We start from the raw sequence: 15889 nt of genomic DNA, 5'->3' as shown, positions 1-15889 counted from the left end.
GGTATCCCGACCTTTACAATCTTTCTTCTCTTCTTCCACAATGTGGAATGTAACACTGTGATATAGATATGTCTTTTGGGGCTAGGCTCTGTTGCTGTTTTGTTTAAATAAGCGGATGCTAGTCATTGTACAATATTGGTAATTTATATCACATAAGATTCAGATGACAAGTTTTCACTATACTTACCCAAAGGATGGTCTTTTAATGATTTTCCAATACTTATTAGACCATTTGGTGGAGGTAGTGCCTTTGTTTTTTATTGAAGGCATATTGGGATATTGGGGAAGGGGCAGAAAAGGAAAGGATCTCTCTATGTAGCCCAGGATAGCCTCAAACCCATGATCTTCCTGCCTCATCTTCCACAGTTCTGGTATCACAGTTATATGTCACAATTCCTGGCATAGTGAGAGTCACTTGATAGAAGGGGAGTTAATGGACTGCTTAAAGAGTTGTCCTACACAGATCTATTCCAGTCATCGAGAGAATCCCCATGATTGCTGAGTAATGTGATATGCTGCCCCAAAAATCAATTCAAGTGAACTTAAAAGAACTAGCAACTATGAAACTGACAGTTTATGAAGACAAATTTTTTTATCTTCTAAGTAATATATAATCATTTAAAAATTTCTCAATGATTTTCCCATTACATAATGTCTAGAACAAAACCTCTGAAAACCCCTCTGAGAATTTTATGAATGCTATTTCACTCTCAATTGGAGCTCCAAATACTTTTTTCACAATGTTTCTTATCTTCCAACCTTGCACCTGCTCTGAAGTATACTATTATGTTTTCAGATGGATAATTGAAATCTGGCTCCCTCCATAACCCAAGTGTCTTGGTGTCTAAACACAAATGAGAAATACAGGAGGGAAACTTAGTGCTGCATTTTGCTACACTGAATCCTGTTCGTAGTAAATGATGACATATCTTACCCCTTCATTGTTTTTCCAACACAAGTACAATCTATTTAGGGAAAATTAACCGCCAAATATCACCAGTAATAAAATAATACACACGTAAATACTATTCATCCTAGCAACAATAAATACATGCTCAAATGCATGCACATAAAACAAATTAATGAAGAGGTATTTATGACTTACCTTGTGCAAATATAATATTCGGCCTGTAAATAAAGAGCTGCTAAGTGTGTTCTACTATTCTCTTAAAATCTAATTGTTTATAGTAAGCACTATCCTTCTATCTTATGTGTTCTTTGATCTCTTTAGAAATGCCATGTCAATAGCTTTTAGTAACCTTCTCTCTTTCCTCTTATCCTTTCCTTCTATCTATGATCTGGATAGTGCTGATTTCATTTCCACAGCATAGATCAAAGCACATACAAAAAATTCTAAAATGCTTGATAAGTAGATGTCCCTATATTTTAAATGTTACGTGTTGCATGGCCCTTTTATAGTTCATGATGCTTATCTGGTAACTTTTCTCTCTGAAGATATGCAGACCCATTCAGAAGAACATTCAGACAAAATGTAGTTTTGTATTATGTTTATTCATTAGGAATTACATAATACCTGCCAGCCTTTATTATGATGAATATTACAAGATAGATTAATTAGTTCGTTGGGACTGAAATGATATGGTTTTCCTGTTATTATTTAAATGGAGTAAACTAGAAATATTTATATGTTGTGGTTTTCCAAAGGTACAGTTTTTAAAGGACATGTAGGACTTTCAATCATGGTGTTTTCTCTTTTTTCAAGTGCCAAGCTTATTAATTGTTTCTTTATTTTTCTCAAACATAAAAAATCCATCGACTTAAATATTTTTGATGAGCCTTAAACCAGTGTATTCTCTTATTGATGTTTACATGTCTCCATCTTGGTGCAGGTCTTTTCCTTTTGTGGTTAGCATACAATTTCTGATATAACTGTAACATACTTGATAGCTTCTTTGCTACCAAGGAAAATGCCAAGTTGTTTTATATAACCATACATATTTATTGCTACGTTTCCAAAAGCCATCTATTTTACAGGGGAGGAGATTTGCAATTTGACTGTTTGAAATACTCTTTGCTGTTGGGCTATTTATTTATTCCCAGTCTTTTGATAGACATGCAGACATACTTAGAGTCAGTCTCTCTCTCTCTCTCTCTCTCTCTCTCTCTCTCTCTCTCTCTCTCTCTCTCTCTCATACACACACACACACACAGAGAGGAGAGGGAGAGAATCATCGAATAAGTAGACAATTATGATAAGCTAAATCAAAGATTTCAGAGTTTTAACTACTTTACAACTGTGTCTCTTTTGTGGTTCTCAGAATAATTGTTTTTTTCAGTTGGCCTATACCGGGAATGATGAAATCAGAAATTCTTGTGATGAATTGTTACTATCATCCAACATCATGGTCTTTATACTATCAATGGAATAGTGTCTCTGTACATTTCATATAATGAAGGCCCAACTCTCATTATTTCTGTATTTGGAAATAGCGCCTATTAATTTGTAGGACTGATAGTCATAAAAAAATGAAAAGACAAAACAAAATAAAATAAACACATATACATACAAAAGGCTGTGAGAACACAGGGAAAGCTAAAACTTTCCCACCAAACATCCCTGTAATATCTTTAATATCTTAATTTTGAGCATCAGGCAGTAAACAGTGAGAAGATAAACATCTGTGATTAGTGTTCTTAGTGGTGTCTTGTCACGGCATCTGCTGTAGATGAACATATACCTATGTCAAATGAGTATTTCTAATGGGGCTTTAAACTTCCGAGGCCAGGTAGGCACTTTTGTACACACCCTCCATATTTACTCATTCTCCATCCTTGTCTACAGATACTCCAGCTAACCATACAGACAGCCGTTACTCACTCTGCTCTCACTCTGTCTCCCCTTTGGCCACCTAAGTAGGCATTTAGCACCCCCATACCATCCTTAGATCACCATCTCTTTAGTTGTCTTGATTTGAGGTTTCTCTGTGTGGATTCTTGAGTACAGCCCACAGCAACAATAATCTATGACCTTTTCCTTGGTGCTAAGCATGCAGCTGCACCTTTGTGCTTAAGAGTCACTTTCTCAATATACAACAAATGCTTGATTCATGTTTTCCCCTTCAGCATATTTAACGTGTGACTCTGATTACTTTATGATATCATGGCATCTCTGTTATAAAGTCTGATAACAATAGCATATCCTTTGCTTTAAACATCACCAGTCCTTCCTACTAACTCTCCAAAAACACAGCAATTTTACTAGAGCATCAATGTAATTTTTGCCATTTCAGGTACTTACAGTTATCTGGAATGTTTTTGCAATATCTATTTATTCTTAATTTTAGAAAGGTTCTTTGAATGATAATTTTCAATATTCATTCTGCTCTCATATTTAGTGATGATTGTTTTAAGTATGATAGATCTTGTTTATGTATATTGGGTATTTTAAATTTTCACTCAAATTATCCTTATCTTTAGACCTTATTTTCTTGAAGGTGGTGATTATCTGCTCTTGTATCTATCCATTCTATTTTTGTCTCATTTGTTTAAATATTTTAACTCTATTACCTTTCCAAAGTTAATTGAGATAGTGCTTGTATGGGTTACGTGATGCTTTTTTTGTTCTGTAATTGATTTCATTGTTTATAGCAATTCTATGTTATTATGCATGTTTTTATTCATTTGATACGTGACATTGGTATTTATGCATGCCCTTTTAAAATGTAAAATTTTAGAATGAATAGCACTAGATGATGGTTATTAACCCCAGAGAATCCTTACTTTCTTTGTGATTTCTTCAAAGTTTTCAGAAGTAGGGTGAAGGAATCATTTCAGTTATATCTTCTCTTTTTCTGGGTTTCCCCTTCTTTTTATTATGCGGTTTTCAGAATATGCCCCCTTAGTTAAACTGAGAGGAATTTTCATAATAGGGGATCATTGGCTGTTTAACCTTGAACCACTAGAGCATCTTGAGACGCTGCCAAAGTGCCTTTATATTTGCCCAGTACTGCACCAGGCAATGTGTCTTCCAGATCCAGCTATGATGAATCCAAAGTACTGTGCTATTTATAGCTCACTCAGAGCGTCTCCTGCTTCCTATCATCTCTTCTGATAGCATATTGATCTTTGAGTTTGTCTACCATACAGACAAACTTGATAGTTTCTCTTCAAATGCATGTAATTGGGTCTTCTGGCTATACCTTACTATTTAGTTCTAAATACACTATTTGATATTTTATCTTTGCTGTGTGTCTGTCTGCTTCAATATGGGTAACAGGAGACATTCAAAAATAATAAAACATTGTACAATAACTAACTCCATTTTAGAATTAGTGCCTCAATTTCTTGAGGATTTTAACTGTTTGTTCACCTTTGGCGTCTCTGCTCTTCATCCTTCCACATTTTTTTCCAGTTTGCCTTTCTCAGATGTAGTCTGTGTAGGTCTCTCATTACATTTACCCGAATTCAGAATTCACTGGATAAATTTTGATCGATGCAATTACAACCTGAAAATAAAAACCACATGATACAAATATAGAATTAAAAGAATGAAAAGACTAATTTAACGACTGAGAAAGTGACAATCCCTATCATTATATAAGAGCTATCATTTAAACATTGGAAATCGACAGTACAGATTTTGCTGATAACAGGGTTGAGTTGTCCTAACACTTTTTATTTTTCCTCCTGGCAAAGCTGAAATTTATTTAATCTTAGTTATTTTTCAATTATTGAAAACACACTTGGCAACTGGAGGAATTAAGTAAAGTAGTGGGACTTTTGTTAAGGTCGAGTAGCCTATCTTATTAAATCACTGCCTTAAAAAACTAGAGATTTTAATTTGTTCCAAGTGCATGGTGGGTGATTATCCAAACAAAAGCTTCTTGGCTTTAAAATGTATAGCCCATAAATACATAAATTAGGCCATCAAATATTTTGTAGGAAATGGAAATTTATTCATAATACAAATGCAGTGTATTATTTACAGATGATGAAGTGTTCAAAATTATCTTTGGGTTATTTATGCATAAAGTGCAAGTCTTTTATAAACTAAACATTTGAACAAACAAAAACCAATTTTGTGCCAGAATTTGAATTAAAACAGAAAACTAGCAACTCTTTCCTTTCCTCCTCCCATGTCCTGAACTACTTGATAGAAATGAAATACAACAGCTAGGTAATGAGAAAATGGAGTTCTTATCACTGAACATAATGATCCACGGGAATATAGACATGTAATAGTAATGAGCTGTCCTCATTCTAAATTCCAAATTCTTATACAATTATGGATTTCACTAATCTTTACAGTCTTTAACCACGTTCAAGCAGAACATAGCAGAAGCCAATTTATGTTTCCTGGGGACAGAATCCAATGGAAGAAAGAAGTTGATCACTGTATAATTCATGGCAGTGTCATGATCATGTGCTAAATGATTGGAACAGACAATTTGCTCTCCCTTGAGAGAGCAAAGTAGGTATATTAGACACCAAGTTCATTAGTGCTGCTTTCATCAAAAGAAACACATGCTGTATTATTTGTCATGGCTCCATTATAGAATCATCCTTAAAAATACTACACATAATGACCATTAATAATTTAATTTGAATCCTCTTTACTAGGTAGCCTCTCTGGAGTTGTGCTTTGCAGTCTGCTTATCCTTTGCTTTACATCTAGTATACAGTTATGAGTGAATACACACCATTTTTATCTTTCTGAGTCTGGATTACCTCACTCAAGATGACTTTTTTCTAGATCCATCCATTTGCCTGCAAACCTCATGATGTCATTGTTTTGCTCTGCTGAGTAGTATTCCATTATGTGTATATACCACATTTTATTTATCCATTCTTCAGTTGAAGGGCAGTTAGGTTGTTTCCAGGTTCTGGCTATTACAAATAATACTGCTATGAACATGTTTGAGCATATGTCCTTGTGGTGTGTTTGAGCATTCCTTGAGTATATGCCCAAGAGTGGTATAGCTGGGTCTTGAGGGAGGTTGATTCCCAATTTTCTAAGATTGTACCATATTGATTTCCAAAGTGGTTGTACAAGTTTGCATTCCCACCAACAATGTAGGAGTGTTCTCTTTGCTCCACATCCTCTCCAGCATAAGCTGTCTTCAGTGTTTCACGTGGACCTCCAGGAGTCCAATCAGCAAGAGAGAGAGAAGAGAGTATATGAAAAAGAGATATTGCGACCATGATTGGAAAAAGCACAGAGACAAATAGCCCAACTAGTGGAAACAAATGAACTATGAACAAATAGCTGAGGAGCCCCCATGGAACTGGATCAGGGCCTCTAGATAAGTGAGTCAGTTGTTTAGCTTGAAATATTTAGGAGGCCCCCAGGCAGTGGGACTGGGACCTGTCCTTAGTGCAAGAGCTGACTTTTTGGAACCTAGGACCTATGCTGAGACATTTTGCTCAGTCTTGGTGTAGGGAGGAGGGGACTGGACCTGCCTCAACTGAATCTACCAGGCCGAGCTGAATCCCCAGGGGAGACCTTGCCTTAGAGGATGTGGGAATGGGGGAAGGATTGGGAGGGAAGCCTGGGGGTTGGAGGAGGGAGGACAGGGGAATCTGTGGTTAATATGTAAAATCAAATTAATTATAAAATAAAAAAAGAATAAAATTTTAATTTGAAATAAGATATGTTTGTAGTTGGATCTAAGTGGTTGGAAGAGAGAACCAGATAAATGATTTAGTATCTTTTGCTCTGGAAATTATTTGTTTATTATTGAAACTATAGTAGAGCAGGTATGAATGTCTAATTTCTTTCTCAACATTTTTTTAATTCTGTTATCAGCAGCAATATTCCACAACTATTTCATTGACCTTGAACCAACTTTCAGTAGAAGAGGAAGCCTAGCACATATTTATTTTTGTGATAGTTTTATCACCCTTTTTTCTTTTTCTTTTCTTTTTTTTTTACAGAAAAGTATATTTTAAAAGTATACATTGACTTAGAAGTTTTACCTTTACTCTCTTCTCAACTCTTCAGCTTTTAAAAGCTCGGTTAGACTTCCAGCTATTATAATATTATAAAGAAACTCCGTATGACAGATTTCAGAGGTCTTTACACCAAAAATGGAAAAGGTACAAAAGGCAATTATCATATAGTGCAGGAGCTCTGGAAAAGACCTTTGGTACATCCTTAGCCAAACTGCATAGGCATAGAACAGTATCTTTTGGAACACACACTGCTGTTGTCTACCTGCATCACACATTGAATGTGTTTTGCTGTGGGATGGTCTGTATGTCCAATTGCTCTGATTGGTCAATAAATAAAACACTGATTGGCCAGTGGCCAGGCAGGAAGTAGGTGGAACAAGGAGAGAGCAGAATTCTGGAAAGCAGAAGGCAGAGGTGGAGAGACACTGCCAGCCGCCGCCATGACAAGCCGCATGTGAAGACACCGGTAAGCCACAAGCCACGTGGCAAGGTATAGATTTATGAAAATGGATTAATTTAAGCTATAAGAACAGTTAGCAAGAAGCCTGCCATGACTATTCATTTGTAAGCAATATAAGTCTCTGTGTTTACTTGGTTGGGTCTGAGCGGCTGTGGGACTGGAGGGTGACAAAGATTTGTCCTGACTGTGGGCAAGGCAGGAAAACTCTAGCTACAGTGTTTAAGGGATGTAGAGATGTAAAAGTACACAAATCCAGCTCCTTACACTGACACTGACACAGAGAAAAAGTTAATATTCCAGCTAACTTTCCAGGACATCTGCGGCATGAATTAACTTTATAAACCTAAGGGTATTTGCTTTATTTAAGTACAATCCCAGGAAAAGTAGATTAACACAGACTATGAGCCACCTAGATATGGACAAGATTTTTTTTTTAATTCCAATATGTGATTTGAATACGGATTTGGAAGTCACTGGTTGTCAATATTATATAGGCATTTGTCTACACTCTATCAGTTAAGGAAGTTAGAAATAGAAAAAGGATTTAGTTCCATAATTGCACATCAAAACATTAAACGTAATTCTGTGTAATGGGCCCACTTCCTCCTTTAGGTCATCTATCTAGCTGTATTAGCAGGCCACCTCTCCTAAGACTGAATACTTCATTTTTGTTAAAAGATATTTCTCTTGTCTCTTATTGTCAGAGTAGATACTATTTTCGTGTAAAGTAAAATACAGATTTATATTAGACGTAATCATAAGTACAAACCAATAGCCAATATTTGTGTCAATTATGTTTTGGCATTCATTTTTATAAATATTAATGATGACACACAACTAACTCACACATTGACTCAACAGCCATTATACACTGAATGTTGACTGAAAATTGTTTTGTGCATAAAACTTTCAAAAATCCCTATTCTTTTTAGAACTTCCAATTTAATGGGATGAAGCATACAATGCAGAAAAGCTGCAAGTATGCTATATATCACATTAAAAGAGGATGGATACTTTAAAGAAGAGTAATTGAATAGGAAAATGGAGAATAGACTCTTCAGACAAGGACAAGAAGGCAACTGTTAAGCCTTGTATATGTTAGGGGAATGCATTTTAAGTCTTGTATATGTTTAGGGAAATGTATTTTAAGCCCTATATGTTAAGGGGATGTATTTGAAGCAGAAGGAACAACAAATGTAAACTGGTCAGTCCTGAAATCATATATACAGGTAACATTACACAGACTGAACAAGTTATATTTAGGAATGCATATTTAGATACCTATACATATAGGCATGTAATAGCAATTGATGAAAGAAGAGGCAATAAACTTGAAAGAGAACAAGGCAAGGATGGATATACGGGAGGGCTTGGAGGGTAGAAACAGAAAGGACATTAATTATAATCTCAAAATATTTAAAAAGAGAAAGGAATACTGCTATAAAAATAAAAAAAGAAGTGATATTGTAGCTTTGCCATATTGCATGAACAGAAAAATGGAAATATGAGGTCAGAAAAGATGAAGTAACAAAGAAAAATTGGAAATAACACACATAACACATACACTTGGTTTGCATATTATTATTTTTAAACACTATTCTACAAGGGGCAAGCCTCCCATGGGTATCAACAAGCCATGGTTTATCAAATTACAGTGAGACTAAGGCACCTTCTCTCCTATTAAGACTGGAATAAGCAGCCGGGCTGTGGTGGCGCACGCCTTTAATCCCAGCACTTGGGAGGCAGAGGCAGGCGGATTTCTGTGACTTTGAGGCCAGCCTGTGCTACCAAGTGAGTTCCAGGAAAAGGCACAAAGCTACACAGAGACACCCTGTCTCGAAAAACCAAAGGAAAAAAAAAAAAAAAGGACTGGAATAAGCAATCTGGTAGGAGGAAAGGATACCCAAAACAAGCAACAGAGTCAGAGACAACCTCTGTTCCCACTGTTCTGAGTTCCACAAGAAGACCAAGCTACACTACTGTAACATATATGCAGAGGGCCTAGGTCAATTCTATGCCGGTTCTCTGGCTGTTGGTTTGGTCTCTGTGAGCCAAAGGAACTGAGATGAAGGTATTATCTTGAACATTAAATGGGAAGGATATTGTGAAGACAGAGACAGGCACTGCATTAATGCATCCATAGTCTAAGACTCTGTGGATCACCAGAAACTGGAAAAACTAAAGAACAGGCTTATCTCTGTTAACCCACCTAATACTAAATTTAGAATTTTTGACATTTAGGACTGCGAGGAAATAAAATTCTGCACTTTCTAGCCACCTATTTTTTTTGATATTATTACAGTGGCCTGAATGTAAAACAGTATATCATCCAAAAATTGAGTCTTGGTGGATGAATTATCATCTGTTCTAACATTCAAAAATACATTATATTTATATGTAGAGCATAATGTTTTAAGATTTTAATTATTTGACTTAATGCAATATGTGGTGACTTTTCTACATTCATGGAAATAAATTAAACATATATATCATTGGCTGGGGTTATGCTTAAGATCTTAACAAAGTGTTATGCAATATATCTTCAAGTTAAGTACACAGCCTTCTTGATAAAGTCAAATGCTTACTCACATTTTTAGGATAGTATAGACATTGTAGTATAAACATTAAAATATTCAATAATCTTTCAAATAACTGTGGCCCAATAAAAAGAAAGGATATCATTTCTAAATGAACTTGTTGCATTCTTGAGTATTGCGAGTGTCGTGGAGATAATTCCTCTCAGTTTTGATTTTATTTATTACATTGTTCAACATGTCTTTATGCTCCTATGGTTAAGATAACTCTACTCTAATTTAAACTATAAATATGATAATATTTTCATAAAATGGTGATACTTTGTTATTGTTTCAAACTGAAAACATGGTGGTTTCCATTATACATTTTTTTTGTTTTTGCTTAATAGACTAGAATAAAGATAATATGAAATGGAAAATAAAAAGATCTTAACACATCAAATTAGGTTTTAAAAATCAGATGAGTAATGTTCTCTCTCTCCCTCATTTATTCTCTCCTATTCTCTCTCAAAATATACAAAGTATAATTTATTTTTAAACATTTTAAGTATACATTTAAGAGTTAAAGTACATTCATATTAATAGTTAAGCTACCACTACCACTATCTACTTAGAGAACTGAACTTTTTCACTCTTCCAAATTGAAACTCTCTACTTAATGGGCAATAATTCTTCATTCCTTTCTTCACAGTTCCTTTTAGGCAATATCCCAAAGCCAGATTCTACTTTTTTCTCTGTAATTTCATCCCTGTTTCTCCTCTACCTTCTCTCACATTCATACCAAGAGGTAACTGACACACTGTTAGCAAAGAGCAAGACAACATTTGTGAAGCAAATAAAGTGTGTTTGTTATGGGATGGAACAAAAGTAAACATCTAAAAGACCTTAATTCAAGTGTAGAGTAGACCACACTTTGCTTATAGCTGCAAAGTAAAGAAAAGATATCCCGTGAGGATAAAAAGTAGCTTAGCGGGACATAACTTTTCATACAAACACGATCCTGGTGTTCACAACTGCTGTAAACCTGGTGGGATAGAATGATGTTAAGAATAGGTGGCCGGGCGGTGGTGGCACACGTCTTTAATCCCAGAACTTGGGAGGCAGAGGCAGGCAGATCTCTGTGAGTTCAAGGCCAGCCTGGGCTACCAAGTGAGTTCCAGGAAAGGCACAAAGCTACACAGAGAAACCCTGTCTCGGAAAAAAAAAAAAAAAAAAGAATAGGTGGTGTGCTTTCAGATTTCTTATTTATAAAAAGCTCCTGAATATTTGATGGCAAGAGGATTCACACCTCTCATTCTCTAATGCAGCCAGGGTTTCTAATATATCCCAAGTCTGGTCCTGGCATGATGTTTCCAACATAGTGATATTGACCTCAAGAATACCTTGAGCAAAGCCAACATATGTCTGTCAAAGATTACAATTATTGTGCAATATTTTCACTCTTTGGATCTTGATTTCAAAATCACCTGTGACTAAGATGTCTCTTTCTTTTTTTCATCAAATTCCAATGGAGGAGAAAAGAGCTTAAGGGTAAAGCAAAAACAAAAACAAACCAACAAAAACAACCCACCTTATTTGCAAAGTCAAATCATGAATGTATTGCACAACATAGCAACAGGAAAGGCAGTGAATATGAGCACAGTTTGGGGTAAGAGAATTCCACACACAAAAAGCAAACTTTTTTTTAATTTAAAGTCTCTTCTGTCATTTCCAATTTCACAAAATGAGACCTGTGGACTTGTCTTTTTGCTTGTCTTTGTTTTTTAAGCACTGTAGTGGACTTTCAGACAACCTATTTGTTTACTAACTGTATTTATAAAATGTACTCTTTTTGATACTATAGGCAGGATACTTAGGTCATTTGAAGCATTTGAATAACTTCCAGGTATATTAGACATGAAAAAGTTCAGTTGGATTTTGTATACAGGAGGCAGGTGGAAGAAAAATCTAACTAAAATCACAGGGAAATGGAAAACAAAATTTCTCAATGGATTCTTTGCCTTTGGGAAGGCCAGTTAAGCTTCACATGAAACATAAGAGGGTGGTGCTGGTGGTGGTGCTGATGATGGTAGTGTGTGTGTGTGTGTGTGTGTGTGTGTGTGTGTGTGTGTGTGTGTGTATTTAAAAGTGCCAAAATCTCAGAGCAGATAATTTTTGTTGCTAGTCTTTCTCTGTCCCATCAGCCAGCTCCCGTATCACAACATGGAGACTTAATAATTATGAAAGTTCAGCCAATAGCTTAGACTTGTTTCTAACTAGCTCTTATAACTTAGATTAACCCATTTTTTTAAAAATTAATCTACTGCCTTGTGTTTTTATTACCTCATCTCTGTATTGCCTATCCTGCCCACTCTATGTCTCTTGGTATTTTTTCCTTTTTCTACCCGGCTTTCTCTCTGCCGCCGCCCCCCCACCCCCAAATCATGCCTAGATATTGGCCATTTAGATTTTCAATAAACCGGAGTGACACACCTTCACAGAGTACAAAAAGGTTATTCCACAATTTTACAAGTGTGATCACTTGTGTTTTAAAGGTTATGAAACATCATTGTTTTTGGAAGATATAGTGGACAAATGTGAGTTCACACATGGGGTGCATTATAAGATATTAACCACACACCCTGCTTTTTAGAATAATTCACATTTCTTTTTTTAGATAACATTTTAATTTTTAAAAGACTCTGGTTCTGATTATAGAATATTAGTCAATTTGAAAGGAGTTGCTTTTATACATTGAATTCTTTATGATACAGAAAAGGTTAAGGAGCAATGAGGGGAAAAAAGAACCCAGCTTAGCTTTTATCAAGACTAAGATAGGGGAATATTTGAAAAAATTGCAATTGTTTACTGAAATGTGACTCAAATTACTAGTCAAAACCTTTAAGCATCTACCTGAATGATCAGTACACTGTCTTTTGCCCTCATATTGGGCACACTAGAGTAGAGGATGCTCATCTTTTATTCATGTTGTACTTGTACAAGTTATATGCATTACACAAATACTATGTTCCCATCCTTTCCCACTGATTTTCTTTTTCTTCCCTCTAAAAGGAGACACTAAATTATGTCATCTGGGGGTAGTTATAATGACCACAGATGCTGATATTGCTGAAGGCAGAAGCAGAACTGGATCGAGGAAGATGTGGCCCTCACTAACATGACCTTGGACTCCAGTTGTGACAGTTAATGCAGTCTTTGCCTCAGGAAAATCAGTCCCTTGATGAAACAAATCCTGGTTTATAATCTGATTAGAAAATGTCTGGCAGTGTGGAAAGGCAACACTGCTTGGTGTGCTTGCGAGTCTGCTAAGATCTGCGCTTTAGGTAGTACACAGATTTTCAGTGGGTATCACTATGCTCTCTTTATAGAACTTGTCAAGACAGTGAGCTTTTAAATTTTCCACAATTAAAACCCAAGGATGCTCCTAAAGATTGGCATATGATCAGAAGGCAAGGGCTCTGTGATTTGGGGGAGAGAGGTCTTATGCTCCACAGAGAGTGGAAGTCAGGAAAGGAACAAAATGGCTGCCTGAACTTGCACTAAGAGTACACTTAAAGGATTGGCTACACTGATCATTTAGCCTTCTGCCAAGAATGACAATTCAGTACAGGAGAATTGATTAGCTCCTTAGTATACTGGTGGCTATGAATTCTGTGTGCGATATGCAAATGATCAGTGTCCTGTTTAAGTGGGAAAACTCAACGACTCTCTCTCAGCTATAATTTTATTGTAGAAATACTGCTATGGCTGGGAAAGATTGAATTTATTTTTAGTGGTTATGGATGATAGAAAATCATGTGCATATATAAAAAAGCCAATACAACTTTAATATAAAAGCTATAAGCTTATTCAGAAGTAAATTAATTTGTTCTCAAGAAATTTTTGAGCAAGGATTAAATCATTATCCAAAAGCAAATGAACTTTTGAGTTGAGTTCATTGAACGAAGGTGTGTGTGTGTGTGTGTGTGTGTGTGTATGTGTGTGTGTGTGTGTGTGAGAGAGAGAGAGAGAGAGAGAGAGAGAGAGAGAGAGAGAGAGAGAGAAGGAGAGAGAGGGGGAACATTTTCCTTTGGTTTTAGAAAGGTTACAGGTATAACAGGATGTCTAGAAAACAAAATTCTATAAAACACTATGGCTTTCACAAAGTTATTCTATGTAAATTTTCTTAAAAAATAAAAGATCAAATTTGGAATCTACATGGTTGTGAGAACTTTTACTATGAGACATACATATATATTTTATTTATTCAGCACATGAGCATTGTGAGTCAGTTTTCTGTATCAAAGGGTATAATAGGTTTTAGATACAAGACAAGTGAAATGTGGTTCATGACCTAAGGAATTTTGTGACTTATAAAGTGATGTTACAGAACTATGTTACAAGGAGATGTAGAAAATGAGCTTTTTATCACATTTTAAAAAAATTGTTATAACCTACAGCACACGATATGTAAGTTGAAAACTATATACATATTTTATATACTTCAGGCATGAAACTGAACCATAACACAGTATTAAGGCCTTCATTTTACATTTGGAAAGATTTATTTTTATTTAAATAACAAAACTATCACTTTAAACTTTCAGTGCCTAATATTCTACAAGATAATATGTTTGTGATGCTGGAATAGCTTGTCCAGTTTGCGCAATAAAACAGTAATGTCCTGGCTTAATTTGGTGCTTAGGAAGCAAAATAAAATGAAGGTCCAGGTGCCTATAATTTTATAACATTACAAATATATAAGAATTAAAATATGCAGCATGGTGAACAGTTCACAGGTGTTTGGCAAAATAATAGGAGTTTACTTTCCAGGATGAGGTAGACAGAAGAAAATCAAAGCCAGTGCTACCTGGCACATTGCCCGGGAGACCAGACCATGACTGCCAGACAATGAGAATACACAAAAAATCATGGTGCTTTAACATCATGTTTTCAGAAGCCTTTTAATTATTTTCTTAACTTCATACTTTTATAATCAAAATGTTGAACAGATAAGATCTGTAACATGAGATATATAAATGGTAAAAAATAATATTAAGCATATGACAGCACAGTAAGACATTCTTTGCTAATGCATTCTGAAGAATCCCAGTACTTAAATGATTTAATTATAAGAAGGACATGGTAATGATTTTCCTCTTTCAAACTTTAAAACCTTCCCATGTGAGACAACATTTGATAAATCGGGGCTATTGAAACTCTCTTATCAGGTCCTGCCAGGTTCCTTCTGCTTCTTATCTTTGCTAACTTGCAGTGGCTCCTGGGCCTACTTCTTCACGTTGTAGTAACATTGCAGATCATCCCCTCTCAAAATGACCAGGCATCTCTGAACACCATATCAGACCAAAAGTGCACCTCACACAGCCATGCACAGTCAGATGAAATTAAATTTCTGGTTTGGAAATATTTTTCCAGGTCTCACTACACCAATCTTGACTATATTTATAAAGGGATGGGTACTAAGATCAATAACTAAAGTCATGTTTTTCTTCTACTAAGTATGATGGAATTTGTTACAATTCATAGTGATTGACTAGGAAATATAATTTGCCCAAAATGTGTTAGCTGCAAACTGTATGTTCATTTAGTGTATTTGGGTATAAATCCAAAACCAAATAGTTTGAAAGACTTTTAAAGAAGACAAAAGAGGATGAAAAAGAATTAAGTAAACTACCTATTAATGTTTAATTGAATGATTAATTGAAATATCTTGGTGCATATGTAGCTTAATAAGAAAATTTATTATGTTCTATTTTCCTCAATAAAGTCAAAATGCTTCTGTTATTAAGGATAATAAAAAAGACATTTTATGCTGACAACATAAATTATATGTTGTCACATGTATATTAATATCTATTAGTATCCTTTATTGAAAATAGATTCATTTCTCACACAATACAATATATCCTGATTATAATTTCCTCTCCCTCATCACTGCCAGGTTCTCCCCACCTCCCCTCCTCTCCAGGACCACTCCCTTTAT

This window comes from Peromyscus leucopus, chromosome 18 (genome assembly GCF_004664715.2).
Source record: "Peromyscus leucopus breed LL Stock chromosome 18, UCI_PerLeu_2.1, whole genome shotgun sequence".
NCBI lineage: Eukaryota > Metazoa > Chordata > Mammalia > Rodentia > Cricetidae > Peromyscus > Peromyscus leucopus.
This window is presented reverse-complemented; position numbering follows the sequence as displayed.